A 25,699-nucleotide genomic window follows, 5' to 3' on the forward strand; every position below is an offset into this window, starting at 1 on the left:
TCCTGGTGTGTGGGACTAGAGCCCTTTCAGGGGCTTGTATGGCCTCCACTGAAAGAACATGTATTTCAGAGCTCAGTTTGGGTTCAAATCGGGATGCTGAGTAACACTGGGCCATCACTTAGCCTCTCTGGGACATCCTTGGGTTTCTGTCACTTTGCAGGGTTGTTGGGAGAATGCAAAGAGTTGATATGATATTAGAAATGCTTGCTAGAAAAAACAGACCATGGTGGAGCATGTTATTAATCCCAGCACTTTGGGAGTCAGAGGCAGGTGGGTCTCAGAGTTCAAGACCAGCCTGAGGTATTAGTCAAGTTCCAAGATAGCCAGGGCTGAACAGAAAAGCTTGATAGCTATCCAGTGGTCTCTTGTCTGTTTTGGAAAGAATTCCACATCGACTGTAGGGGGTAATGTGGGCAGGAAGGCCATTGTGGGAGCGGAAGCCGGGGACAACAGAACAAAGAGTGGTCACATATATGGGGGACATCTAAGACCAGGTGTGTCCCTCTCCCTAAGTATATAGGTTTAAGTCTTAGCTCTCCAGTGTGACTGTAACTGAAGTAATTACAGTTAAATGAGGTCATAAAGGTAGGGCCCTGATCAGATTAGTGTTTCTTCTCTCTCTCTCTCTCTCTCTCTCTCTCTCTCTCTTCCTCCTCCTCCTCCTCTCTCCCCCTCCCTCCCTTTCTTCCTTTCTTCCTTTTTTTTTTGGTTTTTGGTTTTTAGTTTTTCGAGACAGGGTCTCTCTATGTAGCCCTGGCTGTCCTAGAACTCACTCTGTAGACCAGGCTGGCCTTGAACTCAGAAATCCACCTGCCTCTGCCTCTGCCTCTGCCTCTGCCTCTGCCTCTGCCTCTGCCTCTGCCTCTGCCTCTGCCTCTGCCTCTGCCTCTGCCTCTGCCTCTGCCTCTGCCTCTGCCTCTGCCTCTGCCTCTGCCTCTGCCTCTGCCTCTGCCTCTGCCTCTGCCTCCCAAGTGCTGGGATTAAAGGCATGTGCCACCACCGCCCGACAATTGTTTTTGTTTTTGAAACAGCATTTTTCATTGTGGAGCCCTGGCTCTCCTGGAACTCTCTGTAGACCAGGCTGGCATCACAGAGATCCACCTGCCTTTGTCTCCCAAGTTTTGGGATTAAAGGTATGTGCCACTACCTAGCAAGATTAGTGTTTAAGAGATACTGCCAAATATTCACAACCAATGAAGGCTTGTGGAGACTCACAGAGAAGGCAGCTGTCTGTAAGCTAGGAAGAAAGTCCTCACTGGAATCTGCCAGACCTTGATCTCAGGAGTCTGAGAAAGTAAACGCCATTTGTTTAAGCCACCCACTCTGTGGTGCCTTCATGGCAAGAGAAGCAGACTGATTCCAACGGGTGGGACTAAGGGGCACCCAGCTGGGTAGCTAGGAAGACATTCTGAAGCTTCCCACTTCAGGCAATTACTGTTACAGTCGCTCCCCACCCAGGGGTTGAATAAGCATTGCACAGCATTTATGTGTGTGCCAGGTGACAATAAGACTCAGCTGCGGTCCTGGCTGGAACAGAAATTGGGAATTATTCGAGTATAGATGAAGTCTTTGGAGTGACAACATTTTGTCAGATCATTTATTCTTCCTTCTTTACTTGGCTCATTCTAATTCTAATTCTTATTACATAAGATAGCTTTTGTCCTCTACACTTTTATAAAGGCAGACACCAACCTTGGCTTTAAAAACCTTCACTGTGTACTAATCCATTCTGGTCCCTCTACATGACTATCTTCTTCCTAGTCTACAGATCTGAGCTTGTTCCGGGATCCTAACTGAGTTAACACCCACATGTTAGACTCACCCTGTCCCCTGAGCCCTGAGCCCCTTCATTATCTGGGGTGTAAGCTCTCTTGTGACTTTACCCAGTTTCAAAAAAAAAACCTTATCTTCCTTCATTCCAACTTAATGGATAATTTACAAGTCAATATTTTAGCTCAAAAATGTTCATCCCTTCTCCTCAGTTACGCTTGAAAGGCACCGTGGACGGTCTTTAGCTCTCTGGTGGAGCCGTGTTGGTGACTCCCCTCCCTGGCTGCCCCTTCCCCTTGCTGAAGGCTGCATGCCTGGGGCCTCCCTCTATGCTCAGTTCAGCTCCTGTTTTTTACGTTTTGGGTTTGATGTGTGTCTTCACCCCAGCACCCCTGACTCCTTTGTTCTGTTGTCTCAGTTTTCTGTCAATCACTCCTTCCAGGTGTTCTCAGTTCCTCTATGTTTCCACATCGGGATCACAGCCATTGTCTTTTTGATCTGTTCATCTTTGTGCTTGGTCTTTTTTTTTTTTTTCCCATTTTTTCATTTTTTTTTTAAGTTGTTACCAAGTTCTTTCTATTTGTTCCCTCAGATCTTTGAGAATCTGTGTTTTTGGTCATGTGAGGGTTTGTTTGTTGAGACAGTCTATCTCTAGCTCAGGTTGGCCTTAAATCTGAGGCAGTCTTCCTGCCTTACAGGTGTAAGCCACCCCACCTGGCTCAGATTGCATCTCTTAGAAGCTAAATTAATTGATATTTATCGAGGGCCTGCCTATTGTGTACAGATGCTGCTGCTTATTGCATTTGTAGCAATCTGACTTTCTTCCAAGTTTAGGGCAGTAACATCCAGAGACTTCTATTTTATTAGCTGTTTGTCTTGCTTTCTAGCTAAATAATTTATTCTATCTTGTTCCTAAAAAGAGTGGGAAGGATTTCAGCCATGCTCTCTGTGTAATAGCACACTTTTCCTTTTTCTTTCTCCCTTTCATTTCCTTTGCCTTCCTTTTCCAAAACTTCCCCTAATAAAGGCAGAAAAACTCTAGGGGCATCCAGGCAGAGTTAGAAACAGACAGAATGAGGGAGTTAGGTGGCCTCAGGTGGACGCAGAGGTGATATATCTTATGACTAAGGCTTGTCGTATTGATCTTTCTCTGGTGCGTTTGAAATGACCCTTTGTTTTAAGTTCCTGCTTGAATGGCTGTAACACAGAAGAGGCCCCTGGGGTGTGACTCACTCCATCAACCCTGAGAGGGAAATGCATTTTTTGTTGTTACTCAATGGGGATGGGATAGAAAAGGGTGAGACACAAGAGGAAGAGTTGGCAGGTTGACTGTAGAGAGCACTGCTCCCCTCCCCCACCCTGCCCAACCCCCAGCATCCTTCCAAAGTCCACACTGGGTGAGCAACTGACTAGTTGTGCTCCCTGTTTTCTGAGTCTGAGCTCTCTCTGTTTGGAGGGCAAATGGAGTCTGCTTGAGAGGAAGGTCTCTCTGGCCCTCTGTTCCCAAAGAACTCCAGCATGGCCTCATTTCACACTTCTTGGGAGCCAGGTTTTCAAGTGACAGATTGATTGCTGTATGGGTGGTTACCAAAAAAGAATCTATTTTATTAGCTGTTTGTCTTGCAAAGTGAAATCGTTTTTTAAAAAACCTTATCAAAATGTCATTATCCCAGAGGTTAGAATGTGCCCTCCAGCTCAGTTCTGCAGGTAAAGACCTGTTGTGTCATGGTCTAGCCCAAGCCCCTAAATGGCAGGCCAGTCAGGACAGGTGAGTTTAGGCCTGGCTCTCTCAATCAATAGCTAACATACCTTTTAACTGTTGTGTTTTTTTCTCTTCTCTTCTCTTCTCTTCTCTTCTCTTCTCTTCTCTTCTCTTCTCTTCTCTTCTTTTCTTTTCTGTTTTAAACACAAAGGAAACAAAGTCTAGAGATTCATATACTGGATAGACCATGGACAGGTAATTTGTCTTTTCTGTTTGAGGAAGGAAAAGAAAATATCTCACCTACTCATTTATTTTTGTTCAGATTAAAAATCAGAAACTGCCGGGCAGTGGTGGCGCACGCCTTTAATCCCAGCACTTGGGAGACAGAGGCAGGCGGATTTCTGAGTTTGAGTCCAGCCTGGTCTACAAAGTGAGTTCCAGGACAGCCAGAGCTATACAGAGAAACACTGTCTAGAAAAACCAAAAAAAAAAAAAAAAAAAAAAAGACCAGGATATGTTTTTGTAGAGCACCGTGGTGAGGTAGGAGGGGTGCCTTAGCAGGCCCTTGCTGAGATATCCCTTCCCCCAGAGATACCAGCCATCCAATGGGTATACTGTAGAATAGAGTTTATTTAGAGACAGAGAAAGATGAGGAGGAGGAGGAGGAGGAGGAGGAGGAGGAGGAGGAGGAGGAGGAGGAGAGAGGAGAGGCCAGTCAGGAACACGTGGAGGGGGGAGGGGAAGGGGAGAGAGGGAGAGAGGGATCAGGGAAAGAAAAGAATCAGAAAGAGAAGGGCCAGAGAGAGCGAGGAGGGGCCAAACAGTCCCTTTTATAGCCGACCAGGCCTACCTGGTTGTTGGCAGGGAGCCTAGAAGGAATGCAGTCCTACTCTCTACCCTTCCTTAACTGTCTGTCACCCTTTCAAGGCCCCTTACTTCTTGTGTGCACACATGCTGGTCTGCCACTACTGAGCCTTTATCTGGCCCCTGCCATCCCTCCACATCCCCACATGATTTGGGAGGGGGTCCTTCTGCCCTTGCACCCATTGGACAACTCCTCTCCTGACAGGCCCTACTTGGAGTTCATCATCATTTCTACCCCTCCTTTCTTCCCACTTGTGTGGACCAGGCTCTAGCCTGCCTCTTTCCTAGAAATATATCATGCTCTTCATGACACCATGTTTGTATCTATGCTGTCCCTTATGTCTGGAACACCTTCCTGGGTGGCCCACTTGGCACCTGTTAGGAACATAAGTGCAACCATTTCCTGTAACTTGAAAACCATTTTGTGTGACTTGGAAAAAAATAATGTAAGGACTGCAAGATAGGAGGTAGCCACAAAGTAGCTTAGGTGTGAGCCAAGCCTAAGGCAGGCTTTGATATGCTAATGAACTAACCTGGAGGTGGCTTTGCTCCAGTAGTAAAAAAGGAACACACACTGGAATAGTACAAACACCGGAACTTTGGAGATGGCCTCTAGGATTATACCACTCTACACGTGTGTGTGTGTGTGTGTGTGTGTGTGTGTGTGTGTGTGTGTATGCTGATGTGCAGATATACATCAGCAAGGGACTTTGAGACTGGTTGCTATGAGACTCTGGCTTTGACAACTGTTTCCAGCACTGTTGCTGAGTTCACACGTGCTTGCCCATGAGCACTAGCTGCTGGCTGACACTCTCCACAGCAACCGCGCCATCCCCCCAGCTTGAAGGAGTTCATGGCAGATGCAGGTAGAGCTTGCAAGCTCCCCAAGCATTTTCACTGCAGAAGATTCCCGAGTGGAACCCTGCCGCAGTTTCTGGCCTACCAACCTGTCCCCAGTCACTGGATACCTGTTTGCATGAGATTACCGTAACCTGTCTAATAGCATGGGATTGTAAGGAGTGTTTGTGAATAAACCAAGCATATTTGAGAGGCAAGTATCATGTGGCATCCTAATTACTGAATGCTTCAGAGCTCCTAGCAGTGCTCCCCGCAGCAGCACCCATCCTCCAAAACTTAAGTTTGAAGCTGCCAACCCCTCCTCAGACTTGCATCTTCAAGCTGTTTTTTTTTTTAAGCTTTCTTTTATGTGTATGAATGTTTGCCTAGAGTATGTCTGTGCACCGCATGTGTGCCTGCTGCCCACAGAGGCCAGAAAAGGTGTTGGATCTCTTGGAGCTGGAGTTACAGATGGTTGTGAGCTGCCATGTGGAACCTGAGAACTGGACCTTTGGGTCCTCTGCAAGAGCAGCAAGTGCTTTAACCACTGAGCCATCTCTCTAGCTTTTAACTGGAGACAAGAGCATGAGAACCAAGCCCCGCAGGGCTCAGTTCCTGAGAAAGACTTGGGGAACCTTAGTGGAAGAAATAAAATGATTTCTAGCCAGGCAGGCATGTCAGTCACCAGAGGTTCAATTCCCTCTGTACATACCAGCAGCACAGTGGGAGCCATGAGCGACTGCTCTTGACTCTTTGAACTAATGCATCAATTAGGCTGCTTGTCAGCAAGAAAGACTTCCAAAAGTGAAGCCTTGAAGGCTAGAGGTCTTGTGTGAACTCACGTGGGTGGTGCTGGCACTGGCAGCCTGCTGGCGTCCTCTTCCATCCTCATCAAGAATATTTTGGAGGAACGTACCATGCACCAGGAATTGCCCTAAGAACATTGCATGTGTATTTTCTTGCTTCAGAACTTGGAGTGGCTGGGGACTTTTGTCCCTATCCTCAGAGAAGAAACTGAAGAGTCAGAGTTGAGTAGAAAGCCAAGTAGCTTGCCCAGAGTCACATAGCTATCTGTGATTAGCACAACCTAGACTTCATGGATAAAACTTTTCTGAGGCCCTATCCTGATGACTTGGAATGGTAAACAGATACAGGGCGATCACAAGCAAGGGAGAAACGTCCCAGAGCAGTGGGAAGACTTGCTGGAAGCTACCTTCCCTTCCTTCTTGCCACTTTGGTCTGTCTGAGAGGGATCTGGGGTAGATGCTGCTGTCATTTGTTCTTAGCGGCTGAGTGTGTGAGAATAGGTTTGTCTGCCGTTTTAGGTGTCTGACCAAAAATGCTGGAGGAGGGGGTACCTCAGAATGTATCAATCAGGTAGAGCTGTTGCTGTAGACAATGGGATAGGAGAGGATATCCTGGTTAAGCCCCACATGATTTACCAGGTATGTCAGCCTTGCCTTCTGTTCCCCACCTCTGCCTGTACAAGCCAGTTTGACCTTTCCATTCCCTGCTAAGCACACTGCCAGTCAAACCACTCTCACCATCTCAGCACGATCCATGCCCTATACCCACTCGCCTCTCCCGGCTCATTCTTTGCCAGTTATCTACTTGTTCTCAGAGCCATCTGTGTCTTCCCAAGATCCCTTCCTCAGCTTAGAATTGGCACCTGTTTAGCTAGAGCATCCTCACTTTAATTTCAGCCCAACACACTTTTGAGCAGAGGCCCTATCCAGGCTGTGGTAGGGCTGGGCCCACACTCTTAGGTCAAATAATCCCACCCACCTACAGACAGGTTAGGCGGTAGGGACAATGACTACAGAGAGTAATGCCTTGCCTCAAGCACACCCCTCCACAGGGAGGTGTACCATCTGCTTCTGGAATGTGAGGGCCTTGTGGGAGAAGAGATGGTCCAAGAGTGCTGTGCTCCTCAGGGTCAGAGATGTATCATTTAGATGTCTGCTAAAGCCGTTGATATGGATACCTAGTCTCAGGTCCAGCAGGTAGGAAAAAGAGGGGGGTAGGGAGTGTTCAAGGACAGGACCTTGGGGATCATCCATTTTTTGGTTTGGTATGAAAGGAAGAGCCAAAAAGGGCATTGGGGCCGGGCGTGGTGGCGCACACCTTTAATCCCAGCACTTGGGAGGCAGAGGCAGGCAGATTTCTGAGTTCGAGGCCAGCCTGGTCTACAAAGTGAGTACCAGGACAGCCAGGGCTATACAGAGAAACCCTGTCTCGAAAAACAAAAAAAGAAAAGAAAAGAAGAGAAAAGAAAAGGGCACTGGGAGACAGGGACCATCTCAGGGAAGGTGGCTAGAATGTAGCACTGTTCTTATTTAGTTCTCTCTCTCTTTTTTTTTTCTTTTCTACTTAGAATAGCTGAAAAGGAGGGCCCTGCGTGGCAGTCCTTGGGATGAGAGAACCATGTGTCAAAGCTGTGGCTGAATCCCTTACTCTATTTTTGCCTCTCCACACTACCTCTTTGAGCCTGGAGGAGGTGGGGAGCCTGGCCTGAGGTGGCCTGGGCTGGCATCTCTGAGGCAGTTGTGGCTAGCCTTGGCCTCCTTCTCCAGAAACCACCCAAACACTGGGCTCTTCACTTCTCTTGACCAGAAATAAATGTACCAGACCTGTGTTCTCAGGCCATCCTGTGGGAAGTGAATACAAAATTACCTCACAAATTGCTTTTGTTTCAGTTCAGAGTTGTGTTTTTGTTCATGTTAGTTACATTAAAATTGGACAGTAATTATCGTTCTTAAAATAGGATCCTCATATTCCCAAGTTGGGAAAGAAAACTACCTAGGAATAAAAAGACGTAGCCATATGTGAAATGCCATTCCATTAGCCACAGAATCTTTTATGAGTCTCAGTGGGGAGCGCCTGTCAAGTGGTATTTGTGGCCGAGCGTGCCGTGGCAATGGTGTCTGTGGTTGCTTTTCATTTTGTCCCTCCCAGTCAAGGAAGCCTTTGACATCTGTGGTCAGGAACACTGGGGGTTCACCAACCTCTAATTTACATTTCTTTTTTAAGATATTGGTAAACGGTCTCTCTGTTGATTCAAACGTTTGAGAAACTTGAGTCTGTAGTTGGCTCCGGACAAGGAAAGCAAACCCTGGGCCTCCTCTGTCCAAACCACTGCCTGCTTCTCTGCGTTTTCAGGCTTGAATTCAAATGCCAAAGCGGGAGACGTGTCCCTCAGGTAAAGGCATTGGAGGGTCACTTCAGGATTCAAAGCAGGCCTGGCCAGCTGAAGCGTGAGGCCACACCTCCCCAGATGAAACCGGCTGACTTCTTCTGCTGCTTGGCTCCTCATCTAGCTTTAAAGTAGAAGTGAGGATAGGAGAGGCAGAAGGGGTCACATTTGAGTCTCCTTGCCCTTCTGCCTCGTGTTCCACACACAGCACATCTTTGTAGCAGTCACCACTTGGCTCTGCTTGTGAATGAAGGCGCAGGGCCTACAGCTGGAATGAGTAACACTGGTTGCTAGGCACGCCCTGCAGCACATCTGGCGACTGGGATGGGAGCGAGTAGAATTCAAGGCATTCCTTGGCCCATGGAACCAAGGAAAGGATGTATCTACCTTCTCACATGCATCTGCGTGGAAAGGCCTTTCAGCCCACTCCCTTCCCAGGCAGCACGTGTAATGTAGGGTGGGTACATACTGGTTTTTCTCCTGACTGGCCATTCTCTCTGGATGATTCAAGGCCAGTTAGCCACTTCAGGGAGGGGCTCCTCGTTACAAATACAGGAGCACACTGGTGACATCAGGGTGAACCTGAAGCCCTGTATCATCTCAGGGATAATGCCAAATTAGCCTGTGCCTCTTCCTTCTACCCTAGTCTCCTGCTCCTTGGGCATTGGTGTGAAGGTCACCGACCTCCTCATCAACACCACGGCAGGACAGCTACTATCATTTTGTAGACGGAGAACCTGAAAGGCCAGAGGGATCAAATATGGTGTTCACAATCATAATGGAAGAACTGGGATTTGAATCTGAATCCATCTGACTCTTAAGCCAGACTCTCCTAGGTCTATATCCCGCTTCTGATAGTCTCTAAAGTCTCTTACAGTACGGATCAACGGTGACAGAATCCTGGGGAAGGAGCAGCTCTGTTGGGGTGTCCCTTTTGGTTGAAGGCCCTTGTCAGTGTGACTGATTTGGGCTGTAATTTTAAAAGATGATTATGCATGAGCTTGATGACCATGAGGCCTTTCTGCTACATCCCAGGAAATGGACCTAACCTCGTTACAGGGTAAATCAGATAGAATGGGCTCCTAATTCAATATGGTGACTCTAAGTAGCATTCATCAAGGTACAGAAGCCGTTCTGTGGCTAGGCAGCTGTGGAGGAAGGACTGGATTCAGACAAGAAGACTAAGCTTGCATTTTTGACAGCTTTCTAAGACTTGAGTGGAAATGATCTTTTAGTACCATAAGCTACAGGTATATGAGTCCACAGGTTCAGAGTACCACGTGGGAGCATCTTTTATATAACTATGTGTATATCTGCAGCCTCATCCTGTCATGGGCATATCTTACAAACCATGACAAAGGTATTTAGATGTCTGGATTTGATGTTCTGCTCAAAACTGAACCTAGACAGGCACAGTGTCTCCTGCCTATAATCTTAGTTCTCAGGAGTCTGAGGCAGAACAACCATGGTTGAATTCAAGGCTATCCTGAGCTACACAGTGAATTTCAGTCCAGCCTGGGCTCCAGAGGGAGACCTCGCAAACAACCCCTCATAAAACTGAAACAAAGCAACTTCCTAGAACCTGAACCTAAACGATCAGCCGACCTATGGGGCAGGTCATTCTAGTACCTCCTACACGCGTACGTACAATACTGAGCACGTGGACACAGAAACTTCTGGTCAGCTCTGAATGTGAGAGTCTTCTAACTTGTCATGAGATAGGGGTGTCATGGAGGTCAAATGATGATCAGACTATTAGATGATTGTGACTGGATCTGTTACTTTTTTAAAGGCGTGGGAGGGTATATGTGCATGTTTGGGTGCAACTGGAGGCCATAGGTTGGTGTTGGCTGTCCTTCTGTATTGCACTTTAATTTTTGAGGCAGGGTCTCTCACTGAACCAGAACCAAACGCACTGATTTGGTTAAGCTAGCTGGCCTTGAGGATCTATTGCTTCTTTCTCAGCATTGAGATTACAGATTATGCTGTCATACTTTCTAGGTGAGCTGTGGGGAGCTGAGCTCAGGTTCTCAGCTGTGTGAAGCAAGCACTTTATTGACCGAGCTACTTGTCCACTCCTATGAATCTCTTGCTTTTACACTAGGACTGAACCTTTGTGCCTTCTTCCCTGTCTCCTACCTTCATAGTAGTGCCAGGTAGATGAAGAAATGGGACCCATAACTGAGCCTTAGAAACTGTCCAGCCCTGGCTGCCATCACAGGTGGCATCTGTACCAGGATGGAAGGTCAGAAAAGTAGTCCATCTCTGAGATTAGTGTGGAAGGGGAATAGGGAAGAGGAAGGGGGATAGGATTCTAGGATAGGTGTGATAGGCAGAACAGAACAAGTTGGAGAGGCCTGTCTTAGGCCCTTGTCCAGTGACCCTCACCTCTTCTGTTTCCCATTGATTATATTCAGTGGGCCCATTCTGTGCTGTTGACAGCACTAGCTACTGAAGAGACAGAAGCTGTGATCCTCGCAACCTTCCTGTATTGCATCCTTGCAACCTTCCTGTATTGCATGGAGTGACACAGAAACTCAGTCTTGGCTGGGGCACCCAGGTCAGTGGGTGTCAGAACTGAGACCGGAATTCTGAATTGTCATGCTTCAGATTCTGGGTACTGTCTACAGATTATCTGAGTATCACCTGTTTCTGACCAGTCCACCTGAGATGTCACAGTGGCTGGTAGAGGTGTCTACTGCCTAAAGGGTAGGCGACTCTGACTCTTAAGCTTGTAGCTGACTAATTTGCTCTGAGTGTCTGGATAGTGTTCTCAGAAGCCAGTGATCAGTGGTGACTGCATATCAATGTCTTTGTTGGTTAGTTCAGTTTGTACTAAACACCAGTGGCAATATCCAACAGAGAGGCAGACACGTGGAGCTTGATTTGGGGCGATGGCATTGGTAAGTGGAATAGAAGTTGACTGGAGTATAGGATACAGCAGAGATCATGGGACAAAGGAGAGCCCATCTTGGTACTGCCTGGAAGTTTTAGAGGCAAGGTTGCTAAGCCAGATACTTTTTTAGATTATCTAGAACCATATAATTACTTCCCCCAAACCTTTAGCATTTCAGCAGGGCAAATCACCAAAGGGCTAGGACCTGTGCAGGTTCCAATTTATCCCTAGTCTCCTTCCTGATTGCTGTCCCAGCTGACCCACAGCAAGCCCAGGTCCACACCAGACACTTCCCTGATAATTCATTCACAGGTGGAGCACAGAGAGAGCAACAAGGTTTCATGGACCCCTCCCCACAGCATCCCCTATTGGGACACACAGTCTTCTAGAGACCTCCCTGGAGGCTGTGACTCTCTTTCACCCCACAGGGTTGGATATTGATCTCTTCTAATCTGCCATGTCTCCCTTTCAGATTTGTTTCCTCAATTATGCATATGATTGATAAGGTCTAATCTCTCTCTCTCTCTCTCTCTCTCTCTCTCACACACACACACACACACACACACACTTATTATGTAGCTCTAGCTGTGATGGATGTAGATCAAGTTGGCCATGGCCTTGAACTCACAGAGATTTGCCTTTCTCTGACTCCTGGGTGCTGGGATCAAAGGTGTGTGCCACCACATCCAGCTGATAAGGTCCAATTTCTATAACAGGTTCCCAGTTCCATCATGCCTTTAAAGCTCTGCCTTCACTCTTGAACCCTGAATGCTAGGCATCCTACCTTTTCAGGTTTTATTTTGTAACTCCTGTAAAATGGGGGGAGTATATATATATATATATATATATATATATATATATATATCCTCAGGCTACCTTTAAAGGTTTATTTATTATACATAAGTACACTTTTTGTAGCTGACTTCAGTCATACCAGAAGAGGGTGTCAGATCTCATTATGGATGGTTGTGAGCCACCACGTGGTTGCTGGAATTTGAAGTCAGGACTTTTGGAAGAGCAGTCGGTGCTCTTACCCGCAGAGCCATCTCGCCAGCCCCTCAGACTACCTTTAAGTGCAAAGGGCTACTAGCCTGGAATTGGTTCTGAGGAATGTTCATTGGGCATAATCAAGGAACAAGCTCCAGGCCAGAATTATAGTACAGCTGGAATTTTCCCTTTGGAATCAGCTGGAGCAGTCCTACCAAGCAGACCCATTAGAGTGAGAGGATCCATTTACTCTGGTGATGGAAGGAGCCGGGCGTCAGTGGTTGCATTGGCAGTGATGGGTTACATGGCACGGTCTGTGGTGGAACTGAGTATCTGAGGTGTCAGCTGGTCAGAGCTTTTCCTGATTGGATGTTGCATCTCAGTCAGGAGAGTAAACCCCAAGTGTAATATTGTTCCCCTGGGAAAGGGTCTGCTGAGGTAGGAGGCTTCCAGGAAGATGCTGAGAAGAGATAGAATGACTCTTGGGGACTGAGATGTGCTCTGCTGGCTTGCTGGAGAGGCAGTGTTTCTGTAATGATGAGCTAGTCTGTCTCCGGAGTTTATACAATGAGTTTGCAGATGCTGTCAGGATGCAGTACACAGAGCCCTAGGCACCCTTCAGCCCCAACACCCTGCTTTTGTTGTATTATTATACCCTTGGATATCCATGTAATGCCCTCTTTCCCTGCCTGGTCCACACATCTCACTCTCAGAGGCCCTGCTATCTGGGACCTCACTTCACTGCTGGGGACCTTCCAGAGGCCTTGGAGTGACAGGCATTCTGCACATGGCCCCACTGATGATCCTTCAGCCCAACTCCCTTATTCAGGTTATTCAGGTTGCTTCTCCTGTTGTCTCCTTAGGATCCCTGGACCACCCTGTGTACCCAGTGACCCTCAGGTCATCCTCTGATCCCTTCCCTGCTTCAGTTTCCTTCCCCAACATCACCACGTAACACATCCTACATCTTTCTGTTCTCTTTCTTTTTTCACCGGAATGTAAAACCAGGCTATTTCTGTTTTGTTTGTTGCTGGATACCTGCCTTCCAGAACTTTGCCTGGCTTGGAGCAGAGGATACAAATTAATTGCTGGTCAGAACGGATTGCCCATGAAGAGCAGCAGCCTGCCCTGGTCTCGACCTCTCCCTCTGTGTTCATTTGTGTATGACAACGCTGAAGAACATGTCCCAGCCCCAGAAGCAGGCTACTCTCAGGGTCTGGAGGGGCAATTTGATGATTACGGACCAACAGGAGTCTCTGCACTCTGGGAGGTTTCAGTCTTCCCTCTAGTCACTCTTCCTAGTCTTGGGATCTGTAACTATTTTGGAAGTGGATTTGCTATGATTAAATTCTCTCTTAGCCTAATCCTTTATAGAGAACAAAAGTTATAAGGGAAGCGAATTAAGATGGAATTGCTGAGGTTTGATTGTTTGCACAATGATTTTACCCTGACTCCTTCCCAAACCAGGTCCCTGAAGATGGCTCTGATGGTCTTCTTGTAACAGATGGGAGCAGCTCCCCATTGTCATGTTCCAGCACTTACTTCTTACTGGCGCCTGAGACTAGAGGAGGACTGCGTACAGGAATGGGGCATGTGTCAAGTCTGTCAGGAGAGGAGCTGTCGCAAAGCCCGTGCACTGTTTTGCAGGAAACAGCCAGGCTCTGGCAAGGCTGCAGCGGAAATGGAGTCTAGAATTGTCCCTGGATTTGTTGTTCTTTTCTCCTGGAATCCTTGCAGGCTGCATCCTAGCAATTGCAAAAGTGGGTGTTCATGGGTTGGGATACCAGGAGTTTCTGGCAAGCACCCTTTAGAAGCAAGACTGAAAGGACATGTTTGAGGTCCTTCTGTGCTAAGACTGCCTGCCATTGAAGTACTGACTCCAACCCCCTCCAGGCTACTGTTTGCAGCCCAGCTCAGTACTCAAGTCAGGAGCAATGCCATATCTGGGAGTATGCTGTCATAAAGACTTCTATACAAACCAGAAAGGAAAAGATACTGGGACCCAACTGACCCACTGCAGTGACTCAGAACACTGGGAAGGACCTCAATCTTGGAAACTCAAGAAGATGTCCTGAGTTTGCTCTCTGAAACCTCAGTTGTATGGTGGTCAGACTTGCCCAATGGGAATCTGACAGAATCTGGCTTCAATCTAGTCATTTGCTAATTCCCCAGTGGGAATTTTCTCTTCTGCTGACTGGATTGACTTTAGGACTGTTTGGCTTGTAGAATTTGTCTTCTGGGGTCTGCTAATAGAGGTCTATTCTTGGCAGAGTTTCTTTTCCAAGCAGCTGTTTTGAAGAAAGCTGACATCACCCTCGGCCCTGAGATTTGAGACTGACTATGTTGCATCTCCTCATCTGCCTGGATTACTCAGTTCACTTGGCTCTGCTGGCCTCCTTCAGAGAGATGCACACACACACACACACACACACACACACACCTGGCTGGGAGGCCACCATGAATTCACTAAACACAGATGAAAATGTGAATTCTTAGCATGATATTTGTGGCCCCCAAACCCCTTTTCTCTGTCAGAAATGAAAGTTACCATGCCGTGGGCCCTGGAGAGAAGCCAGCTGAACTACAGGACAGGTCGCAGGTGCTGGCCTCTCACTGCTGTGTGTGAGACATCTAGAACAGCCTGGCGTGGAGTAGACACTGCACACAATGGCTGCAAGTTGCAGACCAGCACTGACCTGAGAAATGGCAGTTTCCTGCCCTAGCCTCTTCTCTCTGCCTGTCTTCATTCATGTGACAATGCTGAAGAAAGGGTTCGGGAGCCATCAAACCCTCTCTTTACCACCGTCTCACTACCAGGTATGGAGGGTGCTGGGGATATATGTTTTTCACTCAGAGGGGCCTGGCCCCTGGAGTGACACCTTACACAGGTGGAACACGTTTTTCATGCCAGTTAGTGTCAAATAGAGAGCTCCCTAAGCCTCAGCCTTGTCACTGTAGGAAGCCGTTTAATACTGGACTCCTCTCCCTGCCCCCTTTTTTATTTTGTATGTATATGGGTGTTTGCCTGCATGTGTATCTGTGCACTATGTGTGTGTGTGTGCAGTGCCTACAGAAGCCAGAAGAGGGCATCAGATCCCCTAGGACTGAAGCTATTGAAAGTTGTGAGTTGCCGTGTGGGTGTTAGGAATTGAACATGGGTTCTCTAGGTGAGCAGCCAGTGTTCTTAACTGCTGACATTTCTCCAGCCCTACCTTAAAAAAAAAAAAAAAGATTTCATTTTATATTATTAGTAGAAAATAAAGGGTTTGTCTCATGACAGTTTTACACGTGCATGCAGTGTACTTCAATCGTGCTCACACCCTTTCCACACTTTCTTGTTCTCTGATCTCTTAGTATTGGCAGCTTTTGTCATGGGCTTGAACCCTCGATGGTCTGACACTAAGAGCCTACAATTTTTCAGTTAGTTTGTTTTGTTTGTTTTGTTTTGTTTTGTTTTGTTTTCTTCCAGACAGGGTTTCTCTGTGTATCCCTGGCTGTCCTGGAACTTGCTCTATAGACCAGGCTGGCCTCAAACTCAGATATGGGCCTGCCTCTAACCCCCAAGTGCTGGGATTAAAGGCGTGCGCCCCCACCACCAGGCAGAGCCCATGCTCTTAATGATCTTCCCATGGGGCCTGTTGGATGATTCATTTCTTATTCTATACCCAGAGACAATGAGGCATAAACTAGAATAAAAAGAGGCTATTATAATATCACTATTTGCCATTTATCTAAATTAGATAATAAATCATGAAGCTACTTGAAACAATACACATGTCAACCCCTGAACATTTAGTTATCGCCTGGTGCATTTGATGGTGTCTGCTATAATTAATACTTTCTTATAGAAAGTATCTTGGTTTGAAATGAAAAAGTGAAGAAGAAAATAAGCTTAGTTAGCCTTCCTCATCCTCAGATGACCACTGGGAGCCCGATGGGTGAATAAACAGTGGTTCCCAGTACTGTCTGGGGCAGGGTTGTGTCTTGGGAAAGGAGGACCAGTGCCTGCAGCAGCAGCAGCAGCAGCAGCAGCAGCAGCAGCAGCAGCAGCAGGCAGCAAAGCTGAGCAATGTTGTGGAGTTCCAGCTAACTGCCGGCCACGTGCCAGGCTCAGCATAATTGGGCATCTGCCACTGGCATCTACAGATGTCTGCCTTTATCAGACATTGATGTGTTTCAGGGTTTTCACGGAGAGCCCTGTAAAAAGCTCAAGCTGGTTGTGACGCTTATTGTTCATTTTATTTGAGTTCCTTATCATGTGCAAAATGTTCCAGGCACCATTAGGAGACACAAAAGACTCTGAAAACACAGTTTCAGGGGGCGGAAGCTCACTGTAGTGTGGAGGAGAGACACGGCCATGGACATTTACAAACATTTGCTGAACACAATCAGCTGGTAGGAATGAAAGTTGCTCTCAGCAAATCCCCAAGGCACTGGGGGTAGGGTGTGGAGGCTGCAGACTTAATGCTTGCTGGGGGAATCTTCTAAAATTGGATGGGTGTTTCAGGCTGTTTCTACATTAATGTCTTTAGATTACTACCCAGACAGAAGTGGAGAGCAGAAATAGGGCAGGAGCTTGACCAGGAGAATATTAAAGGGGACTAGCATCTTGCTTGAGGCAAACATTTGAGGCCTCCATCTGGGCACATTATAATTATTGCTTAACCATAAATGTAGCTTGGCGATGTGCATTGATTTCTCTATAGATTGCCTAAGGGCATTTAGGGAAAACCCAACATTGGCAACAAGAGCTGTCCTCATCAATTTACAAAACTCATGTCTGAGAGAGACAACATCACAGAAGGGCAGCAAGCCTGCTCGTGCCCATAAATTAAAGTAATCTTCTTTGGAAAAGGATAATTTACGTGATCAATAATCTCTTTTAAAAGATTACTTGGAGTCTTTAAAGAGACTTCATTTATTCTCTTCCCTTCCTCAAAGCTGGATTAGTAGAAGCGTGTAACAAGAGATGTGGCAGTGAGAGTATTAAGCTAGAAGTACTCTCTGAAGGGAAAGGAGATAGAAGTTTCTAAACAGCATGGCTTTTTTTTTTTTTTTTTTTTTTTTTTAAGAAAAGGTCTACATGGCCCCAATTGTCCCAGAACTCGATATCTAAACCAGGGTGGCATCAAACTTAAAGAGACCTACTGCCTCTTCCTTCTGAGTGCTGAGATTAAAGGCATGTGCTACCACAACAGGCCTAATGGCCATTGAAAACAATAACAACAACAACAACAACAACAACAACAACTAAAACCTGACTAGGGCCTTATGCAGCTAGGCAAGTGCTCTACACGCAGCTAGAACTCCAGCCCCACAATGCCAGTCTTAAGAAGTTCTAAATTTATCCTTGAGATTCATGGAACTCAAAGCAAAAAGAGAAACATAACCAATTACAAAGCTCCAGAGACTAACATGGACAATATGTGTTAGTTCAAGAATATCAGTTTATTTGTGAATTTATAAAAAAAAATGAGGCAGCAGTAACTTGAGGGAAGTTGGAGGAAAGATCTAAAAAGTTTTTTTTTTTAAGATTTATTTATTTATTATATGTAAGCACACTGTAGCTGTCTTCAGACACTCCAGAAGAGGGCGTCAGATCTTGTTACAGATGGTTGTGAGCCACCATGTGGTTGCTGGGATTTGAACTTCAGACCTTTGGAAGAGCAGTCAGGTGCTCTTACCCACTGAGCCATCTCACCAGCCCCAAAAGTTTTTTTTAGAAAAGACTGATTTTGAAATTTTTTTGTAGTGGCAGAAAAAGCCATAGTGAAGATAGACACATTTACTATCTGAGTGGACATGGGCAGCTTTAGATTAATCAGTTTATTGCCGAATGACTGAATCACTTGGGATGGTGATTGACACAAAGCCACTGACCTGGGTCTCAGCATTCAAAGCATCTGGTCTACCCTAAGGTAGAGGCTGTGCAGACAGCACAGGTCTGTTAGACTCAGTGCACCTAAAGAATTCAACTATGTCTGTCTCCCAAAGCTTGAGAGCTCCAGCGAGGGAAGAAGATCACTCCTATCATGTCTTGGGTATGGGCCTGGACTCAATTAATATTGAATAATGGTTATATTGGGTATAGTCAGGACTCAATTAATATTGAATAATGACGTCTTACAAACTAGAGGCAGAAATAGTATCCACAATACAATAAACAGCAGTTTTACCTTAGTAGGGACTTACTGGACCTTGTCAGTAGGAGCCAGGCAGTTATGAAGTGCCTAGTAAGTAGGATGTGATGTACTTGGACTACAAAAGACCTATCATGGGCTGGAGAGATGGCTCAGAGGTTAAGAGTGGTGACCGTTCTTCCAGAGGTCCTGAAGTCCCAGCAATGACATGGTGGCTCACAACCATCTGTAATGGGATCTGATGCCCTCTTCTGGTGTGTCTGAAGATAGCTACAGTGTACTCATATACATTAAATAAATAATATTAAAAAAAAAAGACCTATCATGGCTCTGTTCAGGTAGCTAAGCCCAGGCTTACAAGTGCCTTGAAAAGGCAGAGGGGAAGGAAGGCTCAGAGACAGTGCTGACTTGTTCCTAGCTGTCTCCCTGTACACTTGAAGGGTAGGACCTCACAAGCATGATAGAGGAAAAGGGAAAGATTGGAGAAGGTCAGGGAAAGAAAAGGACCAAACTAGTGTTGATGAAGACACAGGACTTGAACCTGAGCAGGAGCAAATAATGGCGACAATAATCAAACATGAGAGGCACAAGCAGTGAGGGACCAACAGCCAGTGTGTTGAGCATTCTGTCGAGCCAGGTCCCTAAAGCAAGCCATATATATATAATTTTTTTTCGAGACAGGGTTTCTCTGTATAGCCCTGGCTGTCCTGGAACTCACTTTGTAGACCAGGCTGGCCTTGAACTCAGAAATCTACTTGCCTCTGCCTCCCAAGTGCTGGGATTACAGGCGTGTGCCACCAACGCCTGGCGCAAGCCTTATATTTATCATCATATTTTATTCCCACAAATAAAGCTCCTGACTTGCTCTGGTGGCACCAAGAGGAAGTAGCTATGGTACTCTGGGGATCCTAAGACAGTTGGTTGGCTATCAAAAGTGCTGAGGGCTAGGAGGAGGCCTCAGTTGAAGGAACAATCAGATCATTGGGACAGAGGAGAGACTGGGCTGGGATAGTTGGGAGGGCAGTGGAAAGGTGTGTGATATACTGAGCTTGTGACACACTGAGTTTGAGAAGACAACAATCGCCTGGAAATGTGGGCCTGGATCTAGAGAGCTGAGGCAGGATGTCAGAGAGGAATGCACTAGGAGATGCATGGCCTGGGGGGGGCTGGTGTTGCTGAAAAGATAAACTAACCAAGATGGAGCTTATGGAAGGGCCTGAAATTAGAACCAGGGAATGACAGGACAGAGACATGCTGAAAAGAATACAGGACAGGAGGCCATGGAGGCAGAGGCTCTGGGCTCGGCAGATTAGGGTGAGCCTGGCTCTTCCCTGGGAAAAGAATAAGGAGGAAAAGGCATAGAGCACAGATTAGGAGAAATGAGTGGGTGGTGAGGACTGTCAAGGCTCTTCAGTATCAGCCTGTTAGCTGAGAGTCCCCACTGTCCAATAACCAGCACCAGTCTACAGTGCCATTCCTGATTGCCAGCTATGATCCTTGAGTGGCAGGGAGGAAACCCAAAGTCAGCCAGCAGTCCTGGTGTCCCACAGATGACCCAGTCTCATATCACCAAACATAGCAAAGGTCGGGATGAGGAAATCCCACAGACACCCAGCCACGTGTAGCTCCCCGAACAGCTCTGTGAGACTAGGAAGGAGTAATCTGAAAGCATCCTCCAGCTCTAAGTTGGCTGCCACAGCACCGCTAATTCCCACAGGCTGGTTTGTAAAGAGTGGTCTTGTGCACTCTGCCTGCATGAGTTAATACGCAGCGGCTATGATACAACTTTTTCCCTGGTTTCCATTAAACAAGACAAAACAAGACAAAACACAAAACAACCCGCAAACCCAAAAGAAAAGCCACAAAGCAAATGGCTCTGCAAATCTCGTGGGCAAGGTCACAGTGAGATTAGACCCCAGAGTCTGTGATTCTCACATTTTTGTAGTAAGGATTCTGGTGTCAATAAGACATTATAAAATAACATTCCAGCTCAGTTGCTTAAGAAGCACGGTAGCGCATGGCATATGTTTTAAAGGTTAGGTATTTGAAAAGATGGGAATACCTTTATTAAGCACCAGCTACAGAACCATTATCTTAAACTCCTCGATTTCATAACAGTCTGGTTTCAGAGGAGGAGGTAGGGAGCTATCGGAGAGCATCTCTGCGTGTGATGCCGATGCTGCTCTTGCCCACCCTTGGCTTTCCCCAAGGCCTTTGTGAATGGATAGGGGGGAAGCTTGCTTTATTATGCACTGATTTGTGTATGTTGAAGCAGAGCCTTACTTACTGTGCTGTCTAGGTTGGCCCTGAACTTCTGGGATTAAGAAATCTTCCTGCCTCAGTCTACCATTTAGTTGGGACAGTGAGTGTGCGCTCCTGTGCCCTGCTTTGACAGCTGGTGACGCAGGCTTTGCTAGACCCATGCACCTGTGCTTGAGTGGTGCTCTGAAGGACACTGGTGATGCTGTCAGTGTCCCATTAGCATACTTTGGGGACAATGTACTTGGTCTGACACCCAAGGTTTGGGCCATTTTGAGGGTCAGAGGGTCAAAAGTCCTGCTTTTTGCCTCCGTACCCAGGATGAAGCTACCCTCTTCTCCATGGCAAGAATGGAAAATAAACAAATGGTGTGCCAGAGCTCTGTTGTAAGGATTTGATCCACCTGCAAGGTAGCTTTGGGAACCTTATCTTTCCAGAGAAATTATTTCCAGAGGACTTGGATGGTGGTAGGCTCTGATTTTCACTCTTTAATCATTCAGAAAAAAACATATCCATTTCCATTTATTCATAATAGTGGGAAATCATTGAGTTTTTTTTTTTCCTGTGCAAAGGTCAAACTATAAAAAGCTAAGTGGACTCGGAGAATTCTAGGCTAGTTACAGAACACGGCTGCACATTAGGAGGAATCCAAAAAAGGATTTAATCCCCCTTTGGAAGCAGCTGGTGATAATCTTCTCTGTACTTTCTCCCCATGGGTGTTAAATTCAGGTATAAGGACAGAAAGTAAGTTCTTTTCAATGAGTAGAACGTGTAGGCTGTACTGAGAGGGAGGCCTGGATCAGAAATCTTACCAGCTGCTACACACCAAGTATAAAAGCCTAGGCAACTTCTTCACTTTCGAGCCTCAGTTCCCTTGTTTGATAAATGGGTATATTCTTCCCAGGTGTTCTTTAGAACTCTGCTGTCCAACCTGGGACTTTCCACCTGACACTAACCTGTAGGCAGATGGGTCCTGGGTTGGCTGAAATGCTAAGAAGGGCACTGGGAGAGGCCCAGGAAGACAGGAGTCCTGTTCTGGCCTCCTTCCCCACCTGGCCACCTGACTATGTTCCCAGACTCAGATAGAGCTCTGCCAGTGTGTGTACTTGGGTGACCTGTGAAGTCCCTGCCATTGGAAGATAAACAAGTAACTGTGAGATCCACATCACAGAGACATTTTAAAAGGGCACTTGGCAATTTCACAGCTTTTGGGAAGCCGAGCAAGTGGTGAGTTGGAGATAGAGTATTTTGAAAACAGTTAAGAACTTGGAGAAAAAATCTTTAAGAGTGTCTTTGGGAAGATAAGAAATGGCGGTATCTCCTCCACCTTATCAAATCAAGGTTTTATCCCTGTTCTGTGTTAGCCTCACTCTGTGGTACTGGCCAGCTCTACCATACTGGCCCAATCCACTAGACATTAGAAAGATGGAGTCAGCTCTAAGGCTGGGTCTGGCAGCATGGTTTCCTAGGAAGAATGACAGGTGGGAGTTGGCCTTCCTTTTCTAATTTACACCCACACCCATGTAGAAACAGCAGAAATGATATGTACTGGGGGAAGCCAGAGATTGAAGAATGGCCAATAACAGATAACAGAAGGCCAGAGAGTAGATGCACTCAGCAGGGGACACTCGGAGTAAGACCATAGAGGGCTAGTAAGAGGCTGCTGGAATCACTGACACTAGACTTTAAGGCAGAATAAGCCTGTGGAGTGGGCAGACATGTGACTGGGAGAACGTGGAGTTAGGGATACTGAGATGGGAGTCAGCAGGGTTTGGGCAGCTGGTGTGTGTGGTGGGGGTGGGGCACAGAGGCCTTTGAGGCTGGGCTGGCTGCTGGGATAACCTGCAGGAGACTGCAGGCTCTCCTGCTCCATCAGCAGTGCAAGGCTCCAGCTGCCACCTGAACCAGCTCTGCAGCTTTGCAGATGGTGTGTCCAAGGGTGGGCTTCCAGAGGGTTTCCAGATCTGTCTGTGGACACTAGCCTAAGGCTTACAATTGTCCCTGCTGGGTCTGTTTAAAGTTAGGTAACCTGAAAAGTGTAACCATGACCGCTGTATTTATATTATTCCAAGTTTGACTTTTAAGAAATATAGTAGATGTTTCTGTTAAATGGCAAATTGAGAGTCTACCTTACTATCCTTTATATTCTTTAAATGAAGAACCTAATTTCAAGAGATGCACAAATTACATGTAATTTGTATTGTCTTGGATGGTCTGTGTCTTTAGCTTTTCTTTTTAGGTCATGGGAGACCTGTCGTAGATCATTAGGTATTTAATATGACATGTTTTGCTTTGCGAAGTAAAAGAGGAAGGGAGGTTTGTTTGGATCAGATACAAACAGCTTTGCCCCCACATGTGTCCAGCAGCCTGATTCAGTATTAAATCTCTGAAATGATTGATTATCCATTAGGGAAGCTATTTACAGAGTTCATTACAGCAGATTCAAACTGACAACATCTGTGTGGCCAGGGCGGCAAGTCAAGCCAGGCAGAACCGAAAGGCTTTGAACAGAGCTGTTGGTTCTGCTTTCTGTGGGCCATAGACACCAAACTTTCAGGAAGGAAAGTTACAGGTTGCTGTGGCCACTGTGCTTGGTGATCAGGCATGGTCACCAAGGAGCCAGCTGCTTCCTGTGGACAGGATGTACCAAGGAGAACTCCCAGGAATGAAAGTGGTCAGGAAGCCTGGCTCAGAGCCAGCCCCTCTCCTCTGCTCTATACCTCATGTGCCTTCATTTAAAGAATATAAGGGATATAAAGATATAAGGGATATAAAGATATAAGGGACAGTAAAGAGGAACCTCACGGCGATGTTTAACATAAGCACCTGATATATTTCTTAAAAGTCAAACTTGGAATAATATAAATACAGCGGTCATGGTTACACTTTTCAGGTTACCTAACTTTAAACAGACCCAGCAGGGACAATTGTAAGCCTTAGGCTAGTGTCCACAGACAGATCTGGAAACCTTCGGGAAGCCCACCCTTGGACACACCATCTGCAAAGCTGCAGAGCTGGTTCAGGTGGCAGCTGGAGCCTTGCACTGCTGATGGAGCAGGAGAGCCTGCAGTCTCCTGCAGGTTATCCCAGAGGCCCCTTTATGTCTCTGCTTCCCCGGGACCTCCAACCCTCAAATATGTCAGGCCCACACTTCCCCACCCTCCCCTCCACAGGTCACTCCAGCTGGCTTCACCCTGAGTCCCTCCTGACCCCCTTCTCTGGCAAACTTTACAAAGTCCAAGTTTAAGGCTGTTATCATCGTCTAACCTGCAGATTTCCTGTTAACAGCACCACCCAACTGTGCCGATGCTGCCTTGTCCTTGTGTGCTGAGCAAACTGTTTACTTTGGCTCGTACACCAGGAAGTAGTAATACTGCTAAAGCTAGGTGCTCTCTGGAGCTTTTATTCAGGAGTGTGTGTGTGTGTGTGTGTGTGTGTGTGTGTGTGTGTGTATGTGTGTGTATTAGGTTTAACAGGCTGAGGTTATTGTTATCTGTGATAAGAGGAACAGCCTTAGGGCTTGAGAGCAGAGGCCCTCTGTCCTGTATGGCCAGTCTAAGTGGAACGCCTGGTGCTAGAGGGTACATAAGCCTCAGTGAGCTCTATGCTAGAAAGTTGTCTTCTGATTGTTGTCTTCTGATTGTTGTCTTCTGATTGTTGCCTTCTGATTGTTGCCTTCTGATTGTTGCCTTCTGATTGTTGCCTTCTGATTGTTGCCTTCTGATTGTTGCCTTCTGATTGTTGCCTTCTGATTGTTGTCTTCTGATTGTTGTCTTCTGATTGTTGTCTTCTGATTGTTGGGCAATGGTCATGAATGCTGCACCCAAAGCCCACTGGCAATATCTCACAGCTGTGTCCCCCTCCCCGGCTTGATTAAGGTTAAGCCCCTATTCAAGGGTGGTTGGTGACAAATGACAGGCAGATGGGGAGGGAATACAAGGCCAGGCCCCTTGGGCTGTCTTTGGGACAGTTCTAAAGAGCCATTTCAGCTACCACACTCCCTAAAGAACCATTGAGATTTCTACTGCAACCAATTTGGGATCATTTCTTATGCCTCTGCCCAATCCAATCCCACTTTCATTTCCTTGAACTCACTACAAAGCTGTGCAGGCTCAAGAGATCCAGATCTGGACAGCTGCATGGCTCAGCTGAGAGAGGCTAAACTACACATCCTCCTAGTCCTCTACATCCTCCAGAGCTACCTTGGCTAAGCCGTGATGGGGCTGCTGATGGGAGCCAGGAGAACAAAGGCCCCTTTAATTCTTCTGCTCTGTGCTTTTAGGTTAAAGCCTCCCAAGGGTGCCACTTGGGGTGCATTTGTTTTGGGGACCTGAAATTAGGAAAATTGGTGCTTTTAAAGTCTTTGGTCCATTTTGTTTTATGTTTATGCTGCAAATACCAACAATGGGAGGAGATCCCTGTTGCCCCTTGCCCCCACAACATGGCTGCAGAAAGCTTGGGGCCCAGTCAGAGACCTGTCGCTGGCAGAAGAAAGATCCTGGCATCTTCGAAGTGTCTTTAGCTTGTCTTCCTCATTTTGTCTTTTTGTGTCTTGCTGTGTCTCACATCTCCCTCTTTACCCCAAATGCCATGTGGAACAAAGTAAGGTATAAACAAACACATACAGTCGTGTGTTGTCAGACAGACATGTTTGCTTGGCAAGAGTTAGGGACATCTGTCAAGACACAGCTACTCCAGATCAGTTGATTCAGCCTGGTGTGTGTGTGTGTGTCCGTCCATGGGATTGTTTTGAAGTTCAATATAATTTTGAACGTATCAAGTAATCAACAAATGGTAGGCATTCACAATTGTTTATAAGTCGTGTTCTCAAGAGTCTGCCCTACCAGGTAGGATGCTCTCCCTTCTTCCTCTCTTGTGCTCCCAGTCAGCTAAGACACTTTCATGGCCTGTTTGCTTTCACTTTCTCTTATGAGAAAGATGTTCAGACACTGCAGCAGAAAAAAGCCACTGGTAATGCTTGCTGGCCATGATTTGAGCTTGGACACGTTCAAAATACCAATAGGGGAGCCAGACACTTGTACTAGTCCAAG

The 25,699-nt window shown here is 46.6% G+C and overlaps 1 protein-coding gene and 1 long non-coding RNA gene across 4 annotated transcripts in view; one reads left to right on the top strand and one right to left on the bottom strand.

The window, feature by feature from the left end:
* Smpd3 (sphingomyelin phosphodiesterase 3, neutral) overlaps positions 1–25,699 on the bottom strand; it is an 85,418-nt gene that overhangs the window by 32,006 nt on the left and 27,713 nt on the right. The window contains exon 2 of one of the 2 annotated variants that reach the window (NM_021491.4): positions 3,580–3,666. The gene's annotated coding sequence lies outside the window, so the exon portion shown is untranslated. Of the gene's footprint in view, positions 1–3,579; positions 3,667–25,699 lie in introns of those variants that run through there. The other variant, XM_030243702.1, reaches the window with a different exon arrangement.
* Positions 1–25,699, top strand: part of 4930506A18Rik (RIKEN cDNA 4930506A18 gene) — a 53,526-nt gene that overhangs the window by 2,325 nt on the left and 25,502 nt on the right. The gene's annotated exons all lie outside the window — the stretch shown is intronic.

This window comes from Mus musculus, chromosome 8, assembly GCF_000001635.26.
Source record: "Mus musculus strain C57BL/6J chromosome 8, GRCm38.p6 C57BL/6J".
NCBI classification, from domain to species: Eukaryota; Metazoa; Chordata; class Mammalia; order Rodentia; family Muridae; genus Mus; species Mus musculus.